Source organism: Pinus tabuliformis, chromosome Q (genome assembly GCF_031772625.1).
Source record: "Pinus tabuliformis cultivar Carrire ecotype Pingquan chromosome Q, CPIR1, whole genome shotgun sequence".
Lineage (NCBI taxonomy): Eukaryota > Viridiplantae > Streptophyta > Pinopsida > Pinales > Pinaceae > Pinus > Pinus tabuliformis.
The window spans coordinates 716,282,608-716,294,479 of record NC_142296.1 but is presented as its reverse complement, the minus strand read 5'-3'; positions in this window follow the sequence as shown (position 1 = coordinate 716,294,479).

The window sequence follows — 11,872 nt, the reverse complement described above, 5'->3', positions numbered from 1 at the left end:
TTCAACAGAATTTGTACCACCCACCATCCCTGAATTGACAATAAAACCGCCGAAGGGAGTAGTACACAAGTCGACATTTAATCCCCGCGCTAGAGCGGCACAACATTATAACATAGTGGAAGATTTGGTCCAATCGCCATCCGCTATGTCGACTCTTGAAGTACTACAAAATTGCCCATCCCAAAGGCAGGCTTTATTATCGGCCATTGGTGGGATTGATCCAAAGGATTCCAATCTTGTATCCTTCGACCATAAAGGATATGACCCTCAGTTACCAGCTCAACTAGCTTTCCTTATTCAAGTGAAAGCCCTCAACAAAACTATTCATCGAACAATTATTGATGAGGGGGCATCTACATGCATTATGTCGATGAGTTGCTAGAAAACTTTAGGATCTCCAACCTTGTCGCGATCTTCGACAACATTAAAAGCATTTGATGGAAGGACATATACACCATATGGTATCCTAAGTAACTTGAAAGTTGAACTAGGAGGGAAAACAATAGAAATTGATGTTGAAGTAATCGATGGAAACCTTGATTACAACATCCTATTGGGAAGACCCTGGATATATGCCATGGCCACAGTTGTATCGACCTACTTCAGGAAGATTGCATTTCCCTTCCAAGGAGGAATTACAATCGTCGACCAACAAACATTTCTCCCCAACAGTTCACAGGTTACGGGAAGCATTCCAATGATCCATGGAAGCAATCATTCGCTCCAAAATATCGGAGTAGGTCTCCTAAAAGACCCTGCCTTAATGGGTACTTTTGCCCTACCGCCTCCGAGTAATCTGGCGGAAGTGGCCACAGTGGAATATGAAACCTTCTATATCTAATGGATTTGGACTCCGAGGACGGTTCTTATCTCGTGTCAACCTCGTTAAAAAATGAAACAAGGAGTCATGAGGATAGTTCTTTTACTGTGTCAACCTCATTAAAAAATGAAACAAATCCCCTTTTCAAATCTCAAAGGTAAACCTTCATTCCAACCACCAAGTTGAATGCAATGAAGCTTGGGGGGCATGCACCTCGATTTGCGTTATTATGCTGGGGGAATGAAAACTTATCATCGAGCAGTTTTAGCACATAGTTCAAGCTCGTTAAAAAATAAACATAAGATCTGGGAAAATGTTTCCACCCGCGTTTAAGCTCGTTAAAAAATGAACTATCCCCCTGGTAAATAACCACCGTGAATGAAACATTTCAGCCATCAAAGCCTTGGTCGTGTTTGCACCGTCACCTCCACTTTTCCATTGGCCGATAATTCACCTCCATTTGATTGTTTACCCATCTTGAGGAACAGCTGCGAAGAGTGATTTCACTAGCCATCCTTGTGACACTGCCGTGATTGGAAAATTCCAAACCTTACCTGGAATCAGCTGCTAGCCATTTTATCACTCGTTCCTCAAAAGACGAGTCTTCTTTAAGCTCTTTTCATCTGACTCGTAAAAAATGAAAAGATTTCTGAGTTTTGGCCTTCCAGCTCGTTAAAGCGACCGGAAGTGCTATCCCTCCTCTAGATGTTAATCTTTTTGGACCTGAGGGATTATTGCACAAAAAGATCGAGCGCTTGTTTTGTTCGGCTTGTTAAAACTATCGAAAACTCATCCCTTCTGTATTGTTTTATACTTTTTCAGACTTAAGGGATTAGATGACGAAAAAGGAACTTTGGAGTTACCTTTATGTACCTTTTCAGACTCTCTAAAAATGAAAAGGACCAAGTTATCTTTGTCGTTAGACTCGTTAAAAAGATTAATAGCGACAAACTTGTCTTTAGGCGAGAACGAGTTTCACTATCGCTAGGCTCGTTAAAACATAGCGATGGGTTTGCCCGAAGGGAAAATTATAGAACAAGCATATGTTATCCTCCTCAAGCTTGACAAAAATAAAGAGGTACTGGTCAGCAATGACTGGGGAAAAATTGGGAAGAAAACTCAAAGAAACTTTGTTGGTAGCAAGTCGCTCTTGAACATGACACTTCCACTCCGTGCCAGAGTCGGGTTGGGTTGTTTCATTCACTAATCACATCACCATGGTCATGCCATACCATCCACATTTGGGGTAAATGCTACCGATCCATCACATAAGTGTCGCCGACATGTTCAAGGGAAGTCATCCAGAGAAGTCACCCGTGTCCCATCCACTACCATACATTATACTTCATTCTTTCATGACCATCACCCTGAACCATATATCACCTGATTGTTTTCACCTCCATCAAAATCATTTGCTCCGTTCTGTGTCATTGATGTGGGATTCATTAAGGCTCTCCTTTGACGGATCGCTTCTTGTCGACATCAGCTCATTATCCAAGAAGTTGATCTAGGAACAACCCCTTCAGTACTTTGAAGCTTGCATGCCTCAATGGTAAGTTTCTCACTTCCGATGACAGGTATACATCAATGACCTTCGACCGAAAGATTTTGCGTGGTGTTCAACGCCAAGTCCTTTATTCACACCACGTGAATTGTACTGCAGTACCTTGAGGGTCATTATCATTATCGGTGATTCCTCTCGCGCTTGTTAACAGTTTACGTCATTGATTGGTAATCAAGCGATGTCTTTCCATGTTCGACTTCAAAACATTTCTCACATGGATCGACTTGTACTTCGAGTGAAGATCGGACGAGATTGAAGACCCCGGATCTAGTTTCATCCATCCGGGCTGCGAGATATATTCAAAAAAAAAAAAAAAAAAAAAAAAGACATTGAAATGTACAACATTGCAGGACAGATAATCATCCTACCAAAAGGATGATGACTTCATCAGAATCATCAGTCTACCATCAGACGATTGTCTGTCCTTGGTACATGAAAATGAATTTATAAAGCTGAGCATGGGAATGCCCGCCTCAGCTAGATCATGAAAACAGTATGAAGATAATGTATTGTATTTTATCTTATTACAGGTCTCCTCCCAGCATTGAAAGAACTTCGGATCCTCCTAATAAAGCATTTCACCCGATAAACGGCCTCATACTTTAGGGGGCAACTGTTATAGGAATTTTTGTGCCTTATAGCTATAAGCATGAAATGTCCATAAACCAAGGGATCCTAGGTCCCTAAAAGTGTTGTTCTAGCTCCTAAAGAAACAAGGTCAACAAATTACAGCTCCTCCCAGAAGTTCTCCACTAGAAACTACTTAGAACTAGTCAAATCAGGATCATTTCAGCTACTCCACTAGCTAGCTGCGTTGCAAAGCACCCAAATACACTGGCTAGGTGCGTTGCAACGCACTTGAATGCACTACCAGGGTGCATTGAGCGGGAAATGAAAAGTGACAGAGTCATTCCACGAGGTGGAGAGACAATGGAAGCTTCCAGAATCTTCTCCGATGACACTTGCCTCACTGAATTCGACCAGTGATGAGTAAGAGGCTCTCAGTCTCCAAGTGGAAGCAAGAACTGATAGAGAGAGGCCACTAATCAATTCGTGAGCTGACTCATCCTCTTTGCATAAATCTATATATGGATCCCTCACCAAGAGATCCGGAGGCTGGAATTTTGTACATTGTAGAGAATTGTTGTTGGTTTTGAGATAGATTTCAGAGTATTGGGTGATTTATGCTTTGTTGGAGGTGAAGAGGGGATTCTAAGTTGGGAGGTTGATGCTGGATCAGGAATCATCGGTTGTAACTCCTCCTGGATCTTCTTGTTTTATCAATAAAACTATTTGAGTTTCTCCTACATGCTTGTATATCATTGATGATTGTTATATGTGTATTTTTAGCTTGAATCTAATCCTAATATTTTTATGAACATAAATCCATGTCTTTGTGTAGTTTCCTTCTTCTCTGATCTTGCAGGAACTTGGTGACGTTGGGCGAGTAAGGGAGCAGGTAGCTGGAAGCTGTCAAAGAGAAGAGAGATTGGATCAAAGAACTAGTGCAAGACACAGGTTGGTTCATCCTATTCCTCTTCGTTTATAGTTCATAAAGGAGAATACAAGAGTAGTTTTCCCTGTTTTTTTCTGAGGTCTCTGTCACAACCCAGTGGGATAGGGTCGTTCTGAATAGACACTTTTCCCGATAACAGCCCCTCCTTGGACCCCCCCTGCAGCGAATATTTTATGGGCACCATTACCACCCCATTTCTAATTGGGGTCCAATGTGGTGATACCTTTGAATACAGAAGATAATCAGGCTCCACACCCAATAGTCATAATCCTTCTCAAATAGGAAAATGAGAAGAATATAACCAAAATGAGAAAATGGTGAACTTAGAAACAACATTGAAGATCTATTCTCGATACTTATTGGTTTATTAATCAGTTCATATGCTTTTTCTTCATGTTTAGTTCAAAATTAATATAAATCATGTAGTGATAACTCTATGTGGAATTTAACAATGAAAAAAATGTGTATTAATCTATAAGATTAAATTATTGACATGAGAGGTAAACTCATGTTTACTATATTTAAATTATAGTTCTTTCAACATTATGTAAACTAAAAGGAGGTCTTATGCATGTATAAAAAGTTTATTACAACTTTTTGTGGACCATAACAACAACAAATGGGCTTAAATAGATGCATGATAAATTTTAATTTTTTCTTCATGGGTAATGAAACAATGTTGTTTTCTCTTTCCAATGGTAATTATAAACCAGCCTAGATCCACCTTAACTTTGGATCTACCAATTGACGAAAGGGATCAAATATCTTGAGATGCGAACATATTTTAGAGTGAAAAGAGGTTTGATCCATCTCAGTGCTTGGTAGATCTGGAGTTCGATGGATTTAGGTTTGTATAATATATATGTAGTTAACATTAGAATATTTTATTTATAATTCATGTTCTCACATCAAAATGTTAAAAAATGCCCCCTCATATTTTTTCCTTGTATGCATACATTTAATTTTTTTATTATTAATATTTTCTAAAACATTACATATCAAATCCATACTAAGCATTGAAAGAATAGCTAATATCCCTGATACATTGAACCGTAAAACAACTACTAATGGAATAATAATTTTCTCAATCTTTCTCTCTCTATATATATGTTTCATGTTAAAATATGTTAAATTTTTATTTGTTATTGATGTTTTTAGAATCTTATATATCAACTCCATAACAGAAATAAAACATATTACACATCTCCCTATTTATGGAGAGTGAATATATAAGAAAAATATAAGTGATGGATTTGTTTCCTTATATAGATATATATATATATATATATATATATATATATATATATATATATATATATATATATATATATATATATATATATAAGTAAATTATTTAAAGTAGACATGTCTTTATTATTGTGAACATGATGTAATATTAGCTAGCAGAAATGTGAAAACATAAATTTTAGTGACTATCTCATGATAAGTATGTGGAAAAAATAATATTTCATGAGTTGTTCATTAATAAATAATAAAATATATTATTTGTTCAAAGTTGAAATCCAATATAATATGATTATTGTGTTATTTAATGCATGTTTATTATTAGAAAGAGTTAAATTTAACTAAGTAAAATAGCAAATAAAGAACCAAACAACACCAAAATGTTCTATCTTTATTACTAGAAAAACATTCACTTGCATGTTTAAGGGAGAACTTCCAATAGAGAAAATCTCCAACTACAAGTAACTTCATAGCCTTATTTTACATTTCCTGATCCTCATCTTTAGAGAGATAGATTTCAAATTTAAATTGGTAAGAGTTTCCATAAAAATTAAATTTAATGTGCTTGAAAAGTCTCATAATTTTAGTGAGAAATTAAATTTCACAAAAATATAAAATTTTAGGTTATATTAAATCTAAATTAATTACAAAAAAACATGTCTTAAGTTTTTAAAATTTAACAATATATTGAATTTTATAAACCAATATAGATCCATCTTAACAATGGATCTACCAAGAGCTGAGAGGGATCGGATCTCATTATATGAAAATCTCTTCTTTGAATGTAAAACTTGAAAAATGATGTACATGTCAAAAGATTTAATCAGTTTTAGTGTTTCATAAATATGTGATTAAAAAGGATATATAGTACTAGATTTATATTTCTATATATAGATCAGCCATAGTGTAATTTTCATTGGTTAAATTGTATTTTAGAATAATTTATTATTATTAATATTTTATATTAAAAATTGAATGAGTTACACATTGTCGTATTATTAAGAACTAACTAAATTATTTTACCTCTAATTATTTTTTCTTTGTGAGTATTGAAATATTTTACTAATTAAGTTAGGATGAATATGAATGAACTATCTAATCACTAGAAAATTAGTTATCGTAATTTCAAAATCATATTTTCAACCATAATAAACTTTATATTTTATAAAAATATCTAAGATACACATTTAAATTCATTGCCATCATCTAATTATATATACCTCTAACACATAAATTCCATTAGATAGCATAAAAATCTAATAATCTAACAAGGAATCATGATCACATCTAATAAAACACAAAGATTGTAATATAACATCATCGCTACATGCATACTAAAATTAATATACATCTCATCTCAAATAACTACTATCACATACACATCTATTTGAAAGCAAATTAAATGAACATATCTACCATGACCTAACAATATACACATCAACACCAACATATAAATTAAGTACATAAACATGAACAAAAAAATGCACCATATATATACAAAGAAGTCAAACAACTGCAATCAAATATGTCATACAATAGATGTAATAGTGATAGCCTAGTCTAAAGCAGAAGACGATGGATGGTCAACTACTACCTCAATAACTTTCAAACTTTGAGGTGGAGGAGGAGGTGGCTATTCTCCAACAAAACATGATGGATGTTCAACTATTGCCTCAATGTCTATTGAAATCTATGGTGGAGGAGGATGTGGTTGGTCTGCTCTATCAAGAGAAACATCAAGCACATCCTATACCTCTAGCATTTGATCATCAAGCAAATGGTGTACTACCAAAAGGATCATCAAAACCCTAACCATGATATGATGGGGTAATACTACCAGAAGCATAATGATCACCACCCTCATCATCATGTTCTGATGGGGTAACACTACATGAATTCTCATCTGACATATCTCTCCTTGCATGCCCTACATCCCTCATCGTTTTGAGTAGCCTACTAGCTCTGATGATATGATGCATAAGATTCATCATCTCATGTGGAAAATCCCTCAAGGGATCCATGAACCTAGGATCTACATTGATGTCTCAAGTCCTCACAGGGTGGACTCCCTCCAAAACCAAAACTATAAACAATTTGTTAGAGTAGTCCATCCTAAATATCATACCAGTCTTATGGGCTCAGATGCCTATGCCCCCTTGAGGATGTATCTCACCCTCTTGGGACTCAGCCATATCCTCATCTATTCCCTCTAGTGGGGGAGGAGGCATGTCCCTAAGGAATGTGATGATGTCTACAAAATATATAGTACACAACATTGGTTACATAATTTCATTAAATAATTTAATAAAACTAGTTAAAGAAAGTGCTAGAATACATTTTATTCTAATTAATTAAAACAATAAAATGAAACTAGATTAATTTAAAGAAAACACTAATATTACCTCTATATTTGGAGGTCCAATCGATGTGAAGAGGATGTTGAGACATTGTCTGCAGTCCATACCTATGTACATAAATGACCAAAAGATAAATGCATGGTCAAACTCACTACCTAGAAGCCCTAGTGCCTAGGAAGAAATCCTAGTTTTATACTCTGGCACGCCTCTCCTAGGCATCATCTGGGCCCACATGTGTATCCATACCTTAGTCATCAACTTAGGAGACCGATGATCAAATGTAGGTCTCATCTCTATAAACTTATAAAAAAATATAAAAAGGCTCTAAAGCAAAAGCGAAGATCATCCTCCCATGTCTCATTGCACGACATCTATCTAAAGCTAAAGAAACTACCTCAAAAAAATGGCATACCATCTGATACATCGTGCGCCTAAATCAAATAATCAAAATAATACAAAAGAGAGTAACTATTGTACTAGAAATCACTAGTAAAGTGTTCAATAGTGGTGACTAATAACGAGAGGCACCTAACCTCATGTGTAGCAAACAAAGAAATCCATAGTTGTCCACCACACACCTGAAAATATGTTGGATTGACTGCATGAAGCCAAACATATATATGAGAGTAGGAAAGATAAATATCTTCTATAACCCCATAGGGGACATCACGGAACTAGGGAAAATCCCCTAGTCTCCTTGATAAGACAGGGATAAAATAGATGTCCTCTTTAGAGGGTCTATACAATGCCTGAGGACCGACATGGAAGCCTTGCGCTTAGACACTCCAATGGCAAATCATATGTGCCATTAAGATAGTGTGTGCCTTCAAGGATGTAGCTTCCTAATAGTAATTAAGGATGCCTACATTCCTTCAGATAAATCAAGTCGTTGCACTAATAGGGTGAGGGTATAATTTCATTTCCCTCTCTTGGGCCTCCCATGGTAGGACCGTATTACATTGGTACACCATTTTCTCCTGCTCCTGTTGTTTCTCCCTATATGGATAGCTCTACTACATGATTGAAATATAAAATATATCACCCTCATACAAAAATACAATTTTTTTTATTAAATAAAAATGTATTTATAAATATAGAAACATAACTTTCAATTAAAAAAAAAATCCTCTGTGTGCCCAAAAAACAGTAATGCTTCATCTCCAGTGCATTATCAAAAACATCTGCATGAGATACAATGTACATATACGTACGATGTGTTGCCATTATGATATAGGTGTTGTCCTTGATGGAAACTTTCTCAGAGGTATGATACAAGTGTTGTCCTTGGTGGCAAATCAATCAGAGGACAGATCTGAATACAACAAGTCAAGAGAGAGATATACGTAGGTTAACTTTGATCAAAGAGTGTATACACGCAGGTGAGAAGAACAAAAGGCACATACATGTACACACGCAGGTTCACAGAAGGAAAGGCGCGTACATGTCGGAAAACTAAGTTTTGGTCCGTGGTATTTGGTCCATGGTATTTTAGTATGGGGTCCAAGGTATTAGTTCTAAGTGGTTTTCAACCATGGTATTGAAAGAGGTCTAAACCTATATAAGGAGAAGATCATTAGGCCAAAAGGCGTGCAAGGTTAAGTAATGAATGTCTGATGAAGGGTGAAGATCTAGTATGCTGGTTATGGGTTTATGATGCTTGGCTCGATCTGAATCAAGTTGGAAATGGCAGCGAAGGTATAAGTAATTATCTTTAGATCTGTACGTGGGTTCTCTCTAGTGAAAGTGCATGTACATGCGGTTTTGACATAGTCAAGTAGCGTATAAATTGTGAGATTTGATGTTTCAGGTTGTTGTTGGTTCTAGTGGTTGTTGCAGAGTTTTGCGCTCTGGTCTGTGTTCAAGTAACTCTATTTTGATGATAGGGTTTCAGTGATTTAGTATTGGGTGATTCAGAGATTCATGATGTAGGTATAAGTTGATGATTTTATTGTAGTGGTGATTGTTTTGTATTTATGGATCCTGTCTGAAAATTTATGAAACGTGGTCCCTGGAAGTGAAGAGAAGGTTGTAGCCTTCTGTAGGTCAGCACTTACGTACTAGTAACTCAACTAGTAAAAGAGCTAAGGGGGTTGTAGCTCCCTTCCAGGAGAGTCTGGAGAACGAGAGAAGGTTGTAGCCTTCTACAGGTAGAAGCCTGCGTACTGGTATTAGACTGCACCAGTACATAAATATTGTAAAAAGAAGTTTCTTATTAAAGGAAGAAAGAGATGAGTTACAGCAGGTGGTTTTCACCCACATTGGGTTTCCACCTTATATCATGGTGTTCGTGTGTGTTGCTTACGTGTGATGATCTATTATGTTATATTGCTCCTGTATACTATTCATATGGTTAATAATGTTCTGATGCACTCATTAAGGATCAACTAACTGAATCATAAGTTTACTTGATATACGCTTGTTGCATTACATACAGTTGCGTATACACGCAGTTTGTCTTAACTGAAGTAGCGTATATGAATCTGAGTATGAAAATGAAAAAGTTATATTGATTTGGTAATATTGATTCACCCCCCCCCCACCTCTCAGTATTATTTCCAACAATTGGTATCAGAGCAGGTCCTTTGGAAGAAGCTTGATCGCTTAAAGGAAAGATCCATCAGAATGGGTAATCAAGAAAAAGAGGCATCCATCAGGCCACCAATCTTTGATGGGAGCAACTTTATCCACTGGAAGATAAGAACCACAACATATCTACAATCGCTTGGAACAGATGTTTGGGGAATCGTGGAAGGAGGATACACATATCCATCAGCAATTCATACAGATAAAACAGAGAGAAAGCAATATGAACTCAATGCCAAAGCTATTACTGTCTTATTGGGAAGTTTTTCACAATCAGAATTTGTCAAGGTCATGCAGTTCAAATCAGCCAAAGAAATATGGGACAAAATCATTCTAAGATACAAAGGAGATGAACAGGTAAAACAAGCAAAGCTTCAAACTCTCAAAATACGGTATGAAAATCTTGAGATGCATAGTAATGAAAGCATAGCTAATTACTTCCTACATATAGATGAGATTGTCAATTGTATGAGGAATCTAGGTGAAGAATTTAAGGAAGTTGTCTTAGCTGAAAAGGTTTTAATATCCGTGTCTTCTAAATATGATTCCAAAGTTTCTGCCATAGAAGAAAAGGAGGATCTGCATAAAATCACTATGACACAGCTTCACGGAATCTTAACTACTTTTGAGATGAGAAAAGGAGGACCATTAGATATGAGAGAAGCCGCATTCGAAGTGTCAGCAAATGAATCAGGATACATTTCAGAAGGAGAAGATGACGTAAATTTTGTCAAGAATCTTGAACGGGGATCTGGAAGGTTCAAAGGTAAGCTACCTTTCAAATTCTTTTGATGTGGTAGAGTTGGTCATTACACTGCTGGATGCCCTCATAACAAAGGAAAGATGTCCGATAGAAGTTATTATATCCATGATAAAACTAATGACTCATCCAATAGTGATGAATACCTTAGACTTCTCATGGCATATGAAAATAAGAATGTAGAACCAGAAGAAGTTACCAGATTAAAAGAATAGTTGGAGTCAGTAGCCAGAGTAAGGGAGCAATTGCAGGATATAGTAAAAGATCAGAGCAGAACAATTTAGAGACTTGAATAAAAAATCCTCTCTCTAAAAGAATATCTTAAATAATCAAAGAAGCAGAATGAATATGCTCTTGAAGAACAAGAACATGAAGTGATCGAATTAAGGCAACAAGTGGAAGAAGGAAGAAAAGCTGAAGAAAACATAAGGATGCAGTATCTAGAAAAGGAAGAACAACATCAGGTTGAGGTAAATATCTTAAAATGTAAATTAGAAGAAAAGGATAAACTGTTACGATTTCAAGATAGTACTAAGATTTTGGATGACATTCTTGGTAGTCAAAGATCCACTACTATCAAAACGGATCTTGGCTTTTATGAATCTGTTCAAGGTGAATCTAGCTCACAAGGTGAGGCAAGGAACTCTATTGAGAATTCTGAAATACTCAACAAGGAGATGAGAGGACGACCTCATTAACAACCAAGGAAAGAAATTCCTCGAAGAAAACCCTTTACTCCTAACCATGGAAGTGATAGACAGTTATTTCCTCCATTGAATAATGTTGAATGTTATGTATGTCATAATCTTGGACATGTTGCAGTGAGATGCAAAAGTAGAATGGTTCAAGACCATCACATAAGATTATCACATTCCAGGTACTTCAAAGGATATTGTTTTGCTTGCAATATTTTTGGCCACAAAGAAATTGATTGCAATAGAAGGAACATAAAACATGTAATATGTTATGCATGTAACAAGTTTGGACATAAAGCAAGGGAATGCAGGAGCAAAATTCAAACTCCAAA